The sequence below is a fragment of the Oscarella lobularis genome, chromosome 1 (genome assembly GCF_947507565.1).
Source record: "Oscarella lobularis chromosome 1, ooOscLobu1.1, whole genome shotgun sequence".
Classification (NCBI taxonomy): domain Eukaryota; kingdom Metazoa; phylum Porifera; class Homoscleromorpha; order Homosclerophorida; family Oscarellidae; genus Oscarella; species Oscarella lobularis.
The window spans coordinates 6,934,516-6,946,782 of NC_089175.1; the positions used below are offsets into that span (position 1 = coordinate 6,934,516).

The 12,267-nt window shown below is 45.7% G+C and overlaps 4 long non-coding RNA genes across 4 annotated transcripts; 2 read left to right on the top strand and 2 right to left on the bottom strand.

The window, feature by feature from the left end:
• The first annotated feature begins 20 nt into the window (after positions 1-20).
• LOC136187467 (uncharacterized) lies at positions 21-1,134 on the top strand. The gene is made up of 3 exons (XR_010669909.1): positions 21-278; positions 328-434; positions 494-1,134. It is a non-coding gene; the product is annotated as an uncharacterized lncRNA (long non-coding RNA).
• A 1,882-nt stretch (positions 1,135-3,016) lies between these two features.
• On the bottom strand, positions 3,017-3,989 carry LOC136187486 (uncharacterized). Its single transcript, XR_010669913.1, has 2 exons — positions 3,614-3,989; positions 3,017-3,564 (listed from the first exon to the last, which is right to left on the bottom strand). It is a non-coding gene; the product is annotated as an uncharacterized lncRNA (long non-coding RNA).
• A 403-nt stretch (positions 3,990-4,392) lies between these two features.
• LOC136187473 (uncharacterized) lies at positions 4,393-6,888 on the top strand. The gene is made up of 10 exons (XR_010669910.1): positions 4,393-4,562; positions 4,615-4,973; positions 5,026-5,250; positions 5,318-5,728; positions 5,782-5,837; positions 5,890-5,957; positions 6,008-6,058; positions 6,111-6,173; positions 6,253-6,364; positions 6,414-6,888. It is a non-coding gene; the product is annotated as an uncharacterized lncRNA (long non-coding RNA).
• Positions 6,889-8,270: 1,382 nt separating this feature from the next.
• Positions 8,271-8,652, bottom strand: LOC136187459 (uncharacterized). The gene is made up of 3 exons (XR_010669907.1): positions 8,604-8,652; positions 8,432-8,549; positions 8,271-8,375 (listed from the first exon to the last, which is right to left on the bottom strand). It is a non-coding gene; the product is annotated as an uncharacterized lncRNA (long non-coding RNA).
• Positions 8,653-12,267: the final 3,615 nt, after the last annotated feature.

Genomic DNA, 12,267 nt, shown 5'->3' on the forward strand with positions numbered 1-12,267 from the left:
CGCCAGGAGCCAGTCACTTTCGACGCTAGGGAATAGCGTCCTACTCATGCTTCGCGGAGATGCTGAAGTCTTTGCAATGCCAATGCATCGTTTTGTCGACTGGTGACCAGTAGGTCCTACAAGCAAAGAAACAGTTATACAAGACATAAACAAGAACGAATTTGAAAGTCAGTTCCGCGTTCGATCTCTTGATACTGGGAGACCAACTTGTTGGTTCTTCGAGCGCACTCGTTGGAAGCTCCGACATGATTACATCGCCGGAACTGAACTGAATCTCTGTATGAAGGAGAAAATTGTTCTTTTAAAATTATATACAATTGCGTCTAGGCTGTGATAGAATTTCCAATTGGGGATCGTTTTGAATCAACTTTTGCTTATGGAAAAAATTGGAGGAATTTTCATTTCAGCTTTTGTGAAATCCTATTATGAAAATGGTTTCTCAAGTAGAATGATGCATAGAATCAATGAGATACGTTTCTCTCTATTTGTGCAGAAAGACGGCGCATGGCGCTGTAAGCGCTGGAGATTGGATTAATGGGCGGAGACACGATGAGGCTAAACGAAGCGCGAGAACCATTGCGGAAATAGTAATTGCAGAAATATTCTTTCCAATTTGAAAATATGTGCAGTACAAAGAGAAGTCCCCCAATCATTTTCTTCGTGCCTTTGCGGTTATACAAGATTGGGTGCAGGACAAGGGCCGCGAATCAACGGTAGATGTTCTGATTAAAGTTTGTAAGGAGTGTGGTATTCATCCCGATAACGTCGTAGCTGCTTACAGGGAGCAAATCGATATTCAGTAGCGGTTTCATTCCATATTGTCATAGCGCCCGCAAAAATTTTACCCGTTTTATAATTTTGTACATCATCTATATACCTAGTGGAATACGTCTTCAACTGTAACTGGATCAAATCATTTGTGAGTTCAATTTACTAGCTACTATACTACTACATTTAGTCTATATGCTACAACCTTTTATATGCATGTCTCCTTGTTGTTTTGGGCCCTATGCAACCCCGACCGGGCAGACTATTGTGTATTGTATTTTTTAGGTATTCCGCAGTTAGCTGTTTTATTTTTGCTATCTTTTTTATTGTTTATTTGTAATTGATAATTTATTTTTCTGTAATCTTTTAGCCTGGTTGGTAGCGTACGCTAGTGAGCTTCCATCAGTTTGTCGTCGGTCGCTTTTTACAGCGGGGAAGCCGAGCAGCGCCAACTCATGCACGCTGAAGCATTTGCAATGCAGCCAGATGTGCCGTTTCTTTGACAGCAAACAAGTACAAGAACCGAAGTAGACGAGAAAAAACTATACCGTCTAATCGTTAGATGAGCGTAAGCATTCGAAGCGCCCTCTTCTGTCCTTAGACTCGTTTTGGGTCCCTCGTTTTTTCTTTGCGCTTCACACAGACGCAAGGCCGGTCCGTTGAACGATGCTTTTTTTTCTGCGGAAGTATTCCCGCCACTTTCTCTCACTGCATCTGCTCCCTCGTAAGCAATCGCGCGTCTATCGCCCCGTCGCCCCGTCTCTCCTTCGAAAAAAAATTGACTGTTTCTGTCCAGCGACTTAGTGAAGTCGTATTCGGGGGTCCCTATTTCGAACCCGCTCTCCATTCGGGCTTGCATCACGCACTTTGCATACTGTTTGGGCGTTTGGTAGATTATACGTCAACGTGATTGCTGAAAGAAGAATCAGTGGATCCTAAGGTTCGTCTCATTCGTTTGGGTCCCACATGGTGTACTTAGGGGGGGGGGGGGGGGGGGGGGGGGTCGAAACTCCCATGTTATATACGATGCTGAGAGTGTAGACGGGACAACATCTCGTCTTAAAGTATGTAGTTGAGAGCTTATCTGTACTTGTTTCAGTACGATAGTGTGCACGGGTCCTTGTCTTAATGCATTAGTTGGCGGCTGCTAGTAGGTAGGACGGTCTAGAGATTAGTACGTTGTAGCTCCTTTCCCCCGAACGTTAGCTAGCAGCCGCCACGTATACTTTAGACCATTTGTCAATGGGTTAACAGGTAATGTAAGACGTTGTCTCCTTCTTTTATACCAGTGTGAGTCTGTTTCTTTGACAAGTGCCCACTGTTGCCTTTTAAGCCGTTTCTTGCCGTCTTACTCCCAGGCTTCTTTCCATTGTTTCGTCGCGTTGACAACGTGCGCGATGAGATAGCAGCTGGCCAAAGTTAGCGCTTAACAATTCGGCTAGTTGTACTTTATACGAATCAAAAGTCATCACATAGAAACCGCTGTTCAACGTGCAACACGAATACAATACTTGGCCTGTCTAAAAAAGGACCTCAGACAAAACAACTTTGTGGCGGCGATTCTCTCCCTCTCCTCCAAACTTTCCCTTTACCAGTCTATTGACGAGCGGAATGTCCCGTTTTAGCAGTTCTGTTATCTCGCTTCTTAGAACTGTTAGACATTCGCCACTCTTTAGGACGACGTTCTATTCTTTCTTCACCTGCAATCTTTCTTGAGCAGATTTGGTGCAACTGAGCACGATTGAGGCGGCATAGGTGCGGGGGATTTGAGCCGAGGAGGCGTCTTGCACTTTCGGCAACTCATCGAGTGCATTTAAATAATCCGCAATACCCACGACTTCTAATAATAGTTCGGGCCCCCAGGGAAATACCCTTGGCTGTCTTTCTTAATTTTGGCCCGCCCTTCTTCGAGTTCGTTTCTCCAGCTGCAGCTTAGTCGTCGAGCTGCCACTGAACCATGGGGCCAGGAAATCGTCCACCTTGAAATGTCTTTGTCTTCTCTTTCTTCCTACATGTGACGTACGTACTTGAGAGAGCGCCTTATTTTCGAAAAAAAGTGGGCAAATAAATAATAGTGGAAAAATAAATATTAGGAAGCATTCTTCGCGCTAAGTCTATCGCTCTCTTCCGCCTTTCTTTTGGCACTTCGTCGCTGTTAATCCGGGTTTGGAGACACCGACGCCGAGCGATAAAATCGAACACCCATCGCGTTTGCTTCGAGAAGCAGCGCTTACGAGCCATTATCATAGAGTTTTACAACAGTTTTAATTGATACAAGAAAGAAAAAAACGCTGCATGCACTCGATCGCTGGCAAACTCCTTCCGATCGTTCCTTCTTCGATTTGATCGTTTCGTCTTCGTTTTCTTGAGCCTTCTCGCCCATATTTCTACCTAAAAAACATCCCGTCGTTCCGTCGTCGATTTCTTGAGCTCTTTCTTTCACGTTTCTGTCGAAAAAAGAAGAAGATTCGTCTCTGTCGTTCCATCTTCGTCTTCTTGAGCCTTCTCGTCCACATATCGATCTAAAAACAAAACATATTGCTCTCCGTCGTTCCGTCTTTGATTTCTTGAGCTCTCTCGTCCACGCTTCCACCTAAAAAAAGAAAAAAGTTAGTATATGTCAAAAAATCGTTGTACGTACCTTTTTGCTGCGTCCGTATTCGCGCTATCCAGGCTACACCGCGCGGAGGTTCGGACGCTTCGTAGCCCAAGGCAGCCACCGCAAAAGCAATGGCCACCCGTTCCAAAAATTGTCGGGCGAGCCACGACGTCATCAGCCACCCCACCGGTACCCGCCTGGATGAGAGACGGCCCCTAATACCGTAGTCTCCCGGCGCGGTGGTACCAAAAAACCCTTCGGTATGTGTTCCTGAGAAGAACCGGGGCTACTGGAAGTGGAGAGCGGCCGACCACCGTTTGTAGGAGTCGACAGTAAAGACAGTGCATGCCGGAATCGAAGTCTCCTGGGTCGGATTATCATTGGTCTAATCGCACTGTCGGGTGAGAAAAGTGCCGGCAACCAGGCCATGGTTGAACACCCCCTCTGAGCCGTTTCTCACTCGAGCCTAACGTGAGTCGTGCCCATTAGCGACAATAAGACCGCAGTAATCGCGAATCCCAGTGCGTAGACCGAGGCCGAAGCCCCCCATTGCCCTGCCTACAGGCTCCGGCACGGCATTATACCGTGGGCCACGCTGAGTCAACTATCCAGACTTGCCTTTTGCCAAATCTCCCGGGTCGATCCGTCAAGGACGAGACGCAGATTGCTCCGCTACCCATCCACCCTCAGCCGCGACTGAAGGAAATTGGGGGCGCGCTCTGCTTATATACTGTGGCCCCGCCCATCGCTCTTATTGGCTTGCTGGTTTCCGCTCTTCGTGATCATTGGCCCTTTGGAAAGAAGGTGTCAAAAGGCAAACCGGTTTCGATTCCGGTTTGACGTAATATTGCATAACGATTTCGGTTAGAGGCGACAGATATCGCACCTGCATCGAACAAGATGGCGAAGAAAACGTGGCCGCGACGAAACGAAAACGCTGTTAGGTACGTCTTTTCGTTGTTTTTCGCCGCTCATTTCGTCGCACGAAGATACGGGCGTACGATTCACGTGATACGGAATGATCGATGGGGAAGAAGTTCGTTTCGAGGCCATTCTCGACCGAATTCGAGCGCAACGCGGCGTCTACTACGATTAATCTGCAGAGAAGTAGGAGCGCAACTCGTCGTTCGCTTGGAAAAGCGAAGGAGAACGTCGAATATCTTTCCTAGCGCCTCGAGCGAACTTTCCGAGCTAAGTATAAGGCCTAAAACGCTATTTTTTCTGTAAGGCGAACGCAGTTTTGTCAGCGGAATAGGCAGTCGTTTCGAAAAGCCAAACAATCTCGTCAAAACGGCGAAAATCGAATGCGAGGACGTTCGTCTCGCCTTCAATCATCTCAAAGACGCAATCTGAGCCAAAGAGGCTTAGGACAGGTGGAGGGATTCTCGTCAGGAATTGAACGTTTTATCGATAGTCTCAAGTCTACGAGATAACCGGAATCGTCTCAAGGAGAAGAAAATGACGTAAGGGCTGAAACGATCGGAAGCGTTTGCTGGTTTGTTGGACGAGCTGAGGCCGTGGATACACGAGAGACAGGGAGACTGGATAAGGCGTACCCTGTAATGGCTACGCCCGATACGGTGAAAAACGGATCGACGTTCACACGGTAAAACATATTGATACTAATAAGTTTTTTTTAATTTTTGGTTTTGTTGCAGCCTTTGTGTGCCGAAGTTGTTCGATTCCAGGATAAGTTTGGCGATTCTTTACTCGAGCTCATCCCCGACGTAAGTGCCGGCGTGAATGTGGTGAAAAGTCAGGTCGCTGATACAAAGGAGAAATACGATCGCCTAACGACGTCGGCTCACGAGCGAAAAACGATCCTAAAGGGAAAAGTCCCAGCGAAACCCGAAGTCATAAAGAAGAAAACGGAACAAGTCCAGGTGAGGCGAATTGAGAAAGGAGCCCCCCCCCCCCCCCCCCCCTCTCACTCACGAATAATATATTTAGGCGGTTTCGGTTCGGTAAGCGGCAATATCAATATCAGAATCAATCAGTGAATCGCGCGCGATACATGCCACTGAATTCTTATATCATTGGCACAAAGACGCCTGGATCGGATGTTCTCGTTTTCGATATTTCCAAGCACCCGTCAAATCCAGGCATGACAATGGATTACAATTTAGTCAACGTCTCGGACTTCGAATCCGCAGCTGAGACTGAAGGGTCATACGAAAGAAGGGTAGGGGTCACGTAACGATTTTAGTACATTTTAATTAATCGAGATTTTTGTGTATGGAATGTCTTGGATTTCGGAAGAGGCGTGCTTACTGCTAAGTTCATCGTATGGTCACGTGAGTTGCTTCAAAGATTTTCTATTTTTAGACTGTCTGTCTGTGGGACGTCCTGTCTGCTCCACAGGTATTTTTTAGTTTGCATTTGTGAGTGGATGGGCGTGTGAGTAAATTACGTAGGAACAGAAAACGCTTGAGGCAAAGAACATTTACATGGCCACACTTCTGTAGGCGAGGTAAATGAAAAATTAATAAAATTAATATATGATAAAGTACACCTAATTATAGAATGTGTCATGGCATTTGCTTCACGACAGTTTGTTTGGATCTGTCGTAGATGATCACAAGCTGATGATGTATGGATCTGCTACGTTACGCTACGTATCATTTCACGGTTGCCTTTCAGCTATCGAACACATCGAAACCTGTCCACTGAAACGATGCTCACACAGTTGAGGTGATGAAAATGGTAATGATTTTTGGAGAGAGAAATAGTATTGTTCTTCCAGATCAACTGCTTAACTTTTAATCGGTTTAGTGAATGCGTTTTAGCCACGGGATCAGCAGATAAGGTACAGTCAGAATGCTACTACCATGCTTACACAATAGACCGTTGCGTAATCTGATATGCATCGTCCTATGTTTCTATAGAACGATGAGCGATGCATCGCCCCTTGGCTTCTATAGAACGATGTGCAGCTTCAGATAATGTCTTGGTGACGAAGTTTCTCCTAAGGCTTTTATTTCTCCACGAATGTTTTTGGTTGGCACATGTATACAGTTACGAATTGAAATACATCATGTTTATTTAGGTCTCCAAGAAAGTTCCCGGCGTTTATTGAAGTTTTCGTTCGGATGTCGTCCATCACCTCTGGGCCCCGAGGTGACTAAATTAAACCGGCCCAACTCTTGAGCCAGAGAGGTTAAACGTGGCTTGAACGCAGGGGATTCAATCCCCTACTCCCGTGGCACGAGTGATAAACTGCCACCCCACTTAGGAAGACGCGGTGGGTCACAATAGCGGTCCCCCTGGAACCAGGCCGGCAGAACTCACATCCGAGGGCTGCCGGTCCCAGGCGTCCGAGCCGGGAGACTAAACAGGCTCTAACTCCGACGGGGGAGTAGGGAGGATGACCCCCACCCAACCGAAGCCTGTGCGGACCCCTCGCGGTCCGTGCAGGTGGACAGCGAAACAGAGAAGATCCATGCGCAATTTTTTTCAGAATTTCCGGTTTACTTCCGGGATTTATTAAATAAAATATTATGAACATGCCTACGTCTACGCTATTGTCTGTGTTCGACGCGACGTGCCGGACGAGACCTCTTCGAGAAGGTCTCGGAGCAGTTTCAAATCTAATGCAGGGTCATGCTCAGGACCCTGTCACCACTACTGCTACAACTATCTAGACTAGCACTACGGCAACCTAACTAACTATAAAAAAGCTGCTGTTTAATTAATTAAAAATACTTCGTTTCTGTTTTTCTTTTGTTCTTTGAGTTTCCCCTTGACTGACGGGAAGAAAAGACTTCGAGATGTAGCAACACCTCAACAGATATACCACCTTACCTAAAATAAGACCAGAATTAATATTGCACGGCGGAAGAAAGCTATAGAAATAATTTACATTCGTTTGCGACGGAAAGTTGGCGGTAAAGTTGAAGTGGAGCAACTCCTGAAGCCTCACAAGATTCACTAAAGAATACATGTGACCATCTAAATGCACCAGAAACCTTTTTTGTGGCGAATATCACTCACTATAAGAGACCTCACCGACTTCAAATGGTGTTCGGATTGCCGATGCCTGAAATCGCTTGTAGACGTGTTCTGCATTGAAGAAAACGCCGTGCACACGTGTTGCCATGGTCACCACAGACCTGGGCAACAAACGCTCGGCATGGGTGAAATCACTGCAGTTTTCGTCGTCGTCATGGTAACACACTTTGGTCTTTTCCTTGATGAGCAAAGCGATATGCTTCCAACTAATATTTTGACTGAAAATTCAACGTGAGAACGATTTCCAGATAGAGACCCTCTTCCTCTTACGTTTTCAAATTCATTATCATTAGAATGTTGATGAGTTGTAATAGGCACCCGTCAGGCCTGGAAGCGGAAAGACATCCAATCGAGCAGCCGTTACAAAGATCTTATAAGAGTCAGAAAGATTTGACTACGCAGAAAAATATTCACGTGATATTTACCTTGGAGAGGAAATGCTTCAATGTGAGGCGTGACTGTGTACGCTTACGTTGGTTCCAACTCTCCCGTTCAAACACTCAAGGGTACTACTAACAGGAATATTTGAGTTTTGGCCGCTACATACTGCTCTAGATTGACAGTCAGACCTTGCTCTTGAGTCTTCTCCCATGGAGTTGGATCAATCGAGCGGAAAACCGTACGTGTCGTAGAGACGCCAAGCGACATCGCCTTGAGAAAACGGTTAGCTCATTTTATTAATCAACGTATTTTCCCATACCGGGTATGACTTTGTCCTTCAAGCCAGTGGTTGCTCTCTCGAAGAGACGTCGACCGCGGGCAAGCGTCTTCAAAAAACTGAGCCTCTTCGTCGTCAATAATGTCTATCACTTCCTGCGGATCCCGAGCTATTTCCGGAAAGGAATCGCCCTGAAAAAAATAGAGACTTTTCAAAAATAAAACGCGCTGACCAAAATTTCCACAACCGTGTGCACCAAACTGCCAAACATGCCCGGCGAAGCGTTCATCTTCTCGGAAGCAAATCGAACAGCGCGACGCAAAATTCGTCTCATAAACGTAGCTACACAATAATCTCATAATTCCCTACGCACTCCCCGTCCTTTTCCCCTCTCCTACCCTCGGCCTGTATTGTCCGTGCGCGCGATCAGCCAACACGCGATAAGCCATGTCAATGACGTCGACCGTCGACGTCATTGAGGCCCACTTTACCCATGTAGGGTCTCATACTAGTTTTCTATATAAAATATGTAGTCATGTACAGTACTTCTATAGCAAGATGACAACTAACCTGCTCAATGGCTTTGAAGAGGGAAGTGAAGAGATCGGTGTGCCATAGTTGGACATGGAATGTTATTAATTAATAAATTAATTATTCACGTTGCTTACCAGTCTAACTGTAAACAAAGAATCGGTGCTCTTTATTTTCAGACAAATCCACGTCATCAATGGCTTTTTAATTGTATGTGCTGCTCATATTCACTTCCCGGCTGATGGTAGTCTATTGAAACGCTCACACTCACACAAAAGTGTTCATCACTTCCAGACCCAACTTCGCCGAAAACTTGTGCTTTGGCAACAGTTCCTGCATGAAACCAGTGTATTTCTATTCAAGTTAGCCGGCAAATGCGTTACCTTGACTTCTGAAAGTAAGGCTCGAGCTAAGGAAAATTTCTTCACTTGCATCGCAGCCCGAATGAGAGTGATTACAAAGGTGTGCCTCTGCCCTGAACTCCAGCGGGGAGCACAGCATTTGGAAGAATCAAAGAAACAGCCTACCAAACGAAAGTTCTACGTGGAAGTTTATAACATTAATTATTTGATATAAAAATACCTTTTCGTATTCTTCGCTTCCGAAGGCAAGGAGTGCTTCACACAAGGGAATTCCAACCTAAGGAGCAAACGCTGAGAGAAGACATGATAATCATTAAAAAGAGTCCCTTTGAACCTCATTTGTCGCCCAAGCATTGTGGCTCTTCACCGATCCACACTGACTATTTAGAGATAGATGCTAGCAAAAAGATTTCACTCCAACGACTTACTGTACCTGTAAGAGATTTCGTTCCAGAAGAAGTCTCCTTTGCCATACCTAAGAAAAAGAAACGCCTGAAAAAAACCTCTTATCTCTACCTAATTAATTGTTCGATATTTACTCACCATGCCGTTGAATGTCTATTGGAATATTCATTTACTTTTTCTATCAATCCAGCCCAACGCTCTTCACCAACGTCAATGCCAGTACACTGCAATAGCCGTATACAATACGTAATCGTTGAAATTGAAGGTACCTCAATTCGCCACAGAAGAGAAACAGCATCGACAAAGGCTGCCACATCGTTCACTGTTAGTTTCAAGACAGTATCATACTCTTTCAGAGCTGCGTCCAAATCGCCAGCGTCTGAAACACAGACAAGAACTATATAGTTCAAGGTCATTGTCTGATTTTGAATCAGGGGCTGTTGACGTTGTCTTCGAATGTCCTCTAAACGCGCCTTTTTAACCTCTCACTCACCAAGATAACATAGTCATGTGGACGCAGAGTCCTCCTTCTACCCAGTGTTTCCTCGACTTGATCAATAGGTCAATTTCCCTTTCGGGCGACTCCGTCGCACCGTAGACGTGGCTCAGGGCGTGAAAGGCCCAAGGCAAAGCGGGATTGAGCGAGAGAGAGCGTTCAGCTACCTCAATCGCCTTGCTCATCAAACCTGACTCTTCCAGCCCAAAAGAATACCTAAAAATAAAGCAATTACTTTCAGCTATCCGTCTACCTGAGACTCACATGCTAAGAAGGTGAGGATAGCGATTCATCCCATGCTGGAAGTATTCCAGCAATGCAGCCTCATTTATTTTTTTCCGGTTCTCACAGGAAGATGTAGGCCTCATTGACACCTCGAATGGCAAATATGTCTGGAGATACAGTAATAGAACAAATACATATACAAATTTCAACTGTACAAACAAAAGTTGACTTCATCTAACTGTACCTCTTGGAAACTTCAGAAGAATGTCTTCCCAGATGTCAACGGCAGCCTTTTTGACATTGACCAATTTGCGTTCCATCGTCTCGACGTGTCGCCTTTCTCTCCACGTGAGATCGTTTTGATCTTCACTATTGATTGCTTTCGCCGATTCTTGCACTAGAGTCTAATTGACCGTTTTCGTCTGCACCGATGCCGCCGACCGTCAGAAGAAGAATAGCCTGAATATAGAAACAGAGATGGTAACCGTGATCGCGTCAATTTGGAATTCGCTTTCACTTTGAAGACGTTGGCCAACACGAAGTGGGGATCGAGCTCCAGAGCTTTCTGCAGGTGGCGGACTCGGACTGACGTTGTACGTCAACAGAGCGACGAATGCGTCGTGCAGACAAGCGACCGCGTCAGGATCGGTCGTCGTGTACGTAAGACCAAGCGGACAAAGGAACCTCTGGGCCATAGCCTCTGAGCTCCCGGGCGCGGCCTAGAGCTCGCGTTACAAATGTTCCCCCCACCTGAATTCTCTCTCCCCTTCAAAGCTTTTAGATTATGTTAGTGCTTAGCTTACTGTCATAAAGCTCAGAAGAAGAAGAAGACATCCAACCATACGTTTTTCTCGTTCAAGCGTGCAAAGCGGTGCTCGCCACTTTTGACTACCTTCTGAGATCGGCCCACTGATGATGCGCCAGCCAAATCCTTCCCCTTTCTCTTTTGCGCCTAGAAAAACTCCCAAGTTCAAAAAGACACATTCAACGTAGTCGAACGAAAAATACCCTGGGAGATGCGGTTTCTTTTTTATTTCCCTTCTCTTCTATTAGCGTTACAAGATTGTTGCAACGACGCTGAAGTTCCTAATAAGACAATAGCCAAATGCAGTTGGTTCTACTGTAGTACAGGTCATCCGCGAGAGAACTTACGGCAGCAGTGCGAGCTTTTATAAACCAATCGAAAAGAAATTGAGGCGCGTTTCAAACGCACAGCCGTTCTCTATTCGTCATAGGCGTTCTCCTTCTCCAGGCCAAGTTTGTAGAGCATGCAAATCTAAGAAACGCCACATCAAATATACTAGTAAGAGTGGTCAATTAGCTAAAGAGAAGTAGGTGCTTCGGAGCTAACTTCCGGTAATTGGGTGGATAGTGAGAGAGATCGCAAATGCTTACAAGGAATCTATCTTCGTCTTCAACGTAATTCTTTCAATTGTTGGTACCGTATTGAATTTTGGGCTGCTGGAAGAGAGACCGATATCTAGCCATCTGAAAACGAAAGGATATTCAGAATGGGCGTTCTCATCAGGTCTACTGCACGAGTGGCGTTCCATGCGCCTGCACCGTGAGCGCCGCTCGCGCGCAACGAATTGCAGACACTTGCATCCCATAAATGGCGTTCCCGTCAACTCTACGTTTATGCGCGAGTGGCATTCCATGCGCCTGCACCGTGAGCGCCGCTCGCGCGCAACGAATTGCAGACACTTGCACCCCATAAATGGGCGTTCCCGTCAACTCTACATTTATGCGCGAGTGGCGTTCCATGCGCCTGCACCGTGAGCGCCGCTCGCGCGCAACGAATTGCAGACACTTGTAGGTCAAAAATTTGATTAAAATATACTTTAACAGACCTTTTCTTTTCTAACTGTTACCTATCTTAATTAATAACAGCTGTGCATATTTGAGTAGGTCTTGGGTGCCTCTACTTGATCTGTAACTTGGGGCAATTTTAAATACTTTAATTAAAAGGCCTTGACTTTTTCTAACTGTTACCGATCTCAAATACCTGACTCGCTCTAAGGGGCCACTTCTAATACTTGAGAAGGTTTTGAGTGATTCTACTTCCACTGACACTTGTCTTCTAAGGGAAGAGAACATCGGTTCTAATATCCGCCTACTAAGGGAGGCAACTTCGATTTTAATTTATATCAGTCTTCGGAGTCAAATTAAACCCTCAAAGAAAAAATATTCACACTTTCTAATCACCGTGACTGAA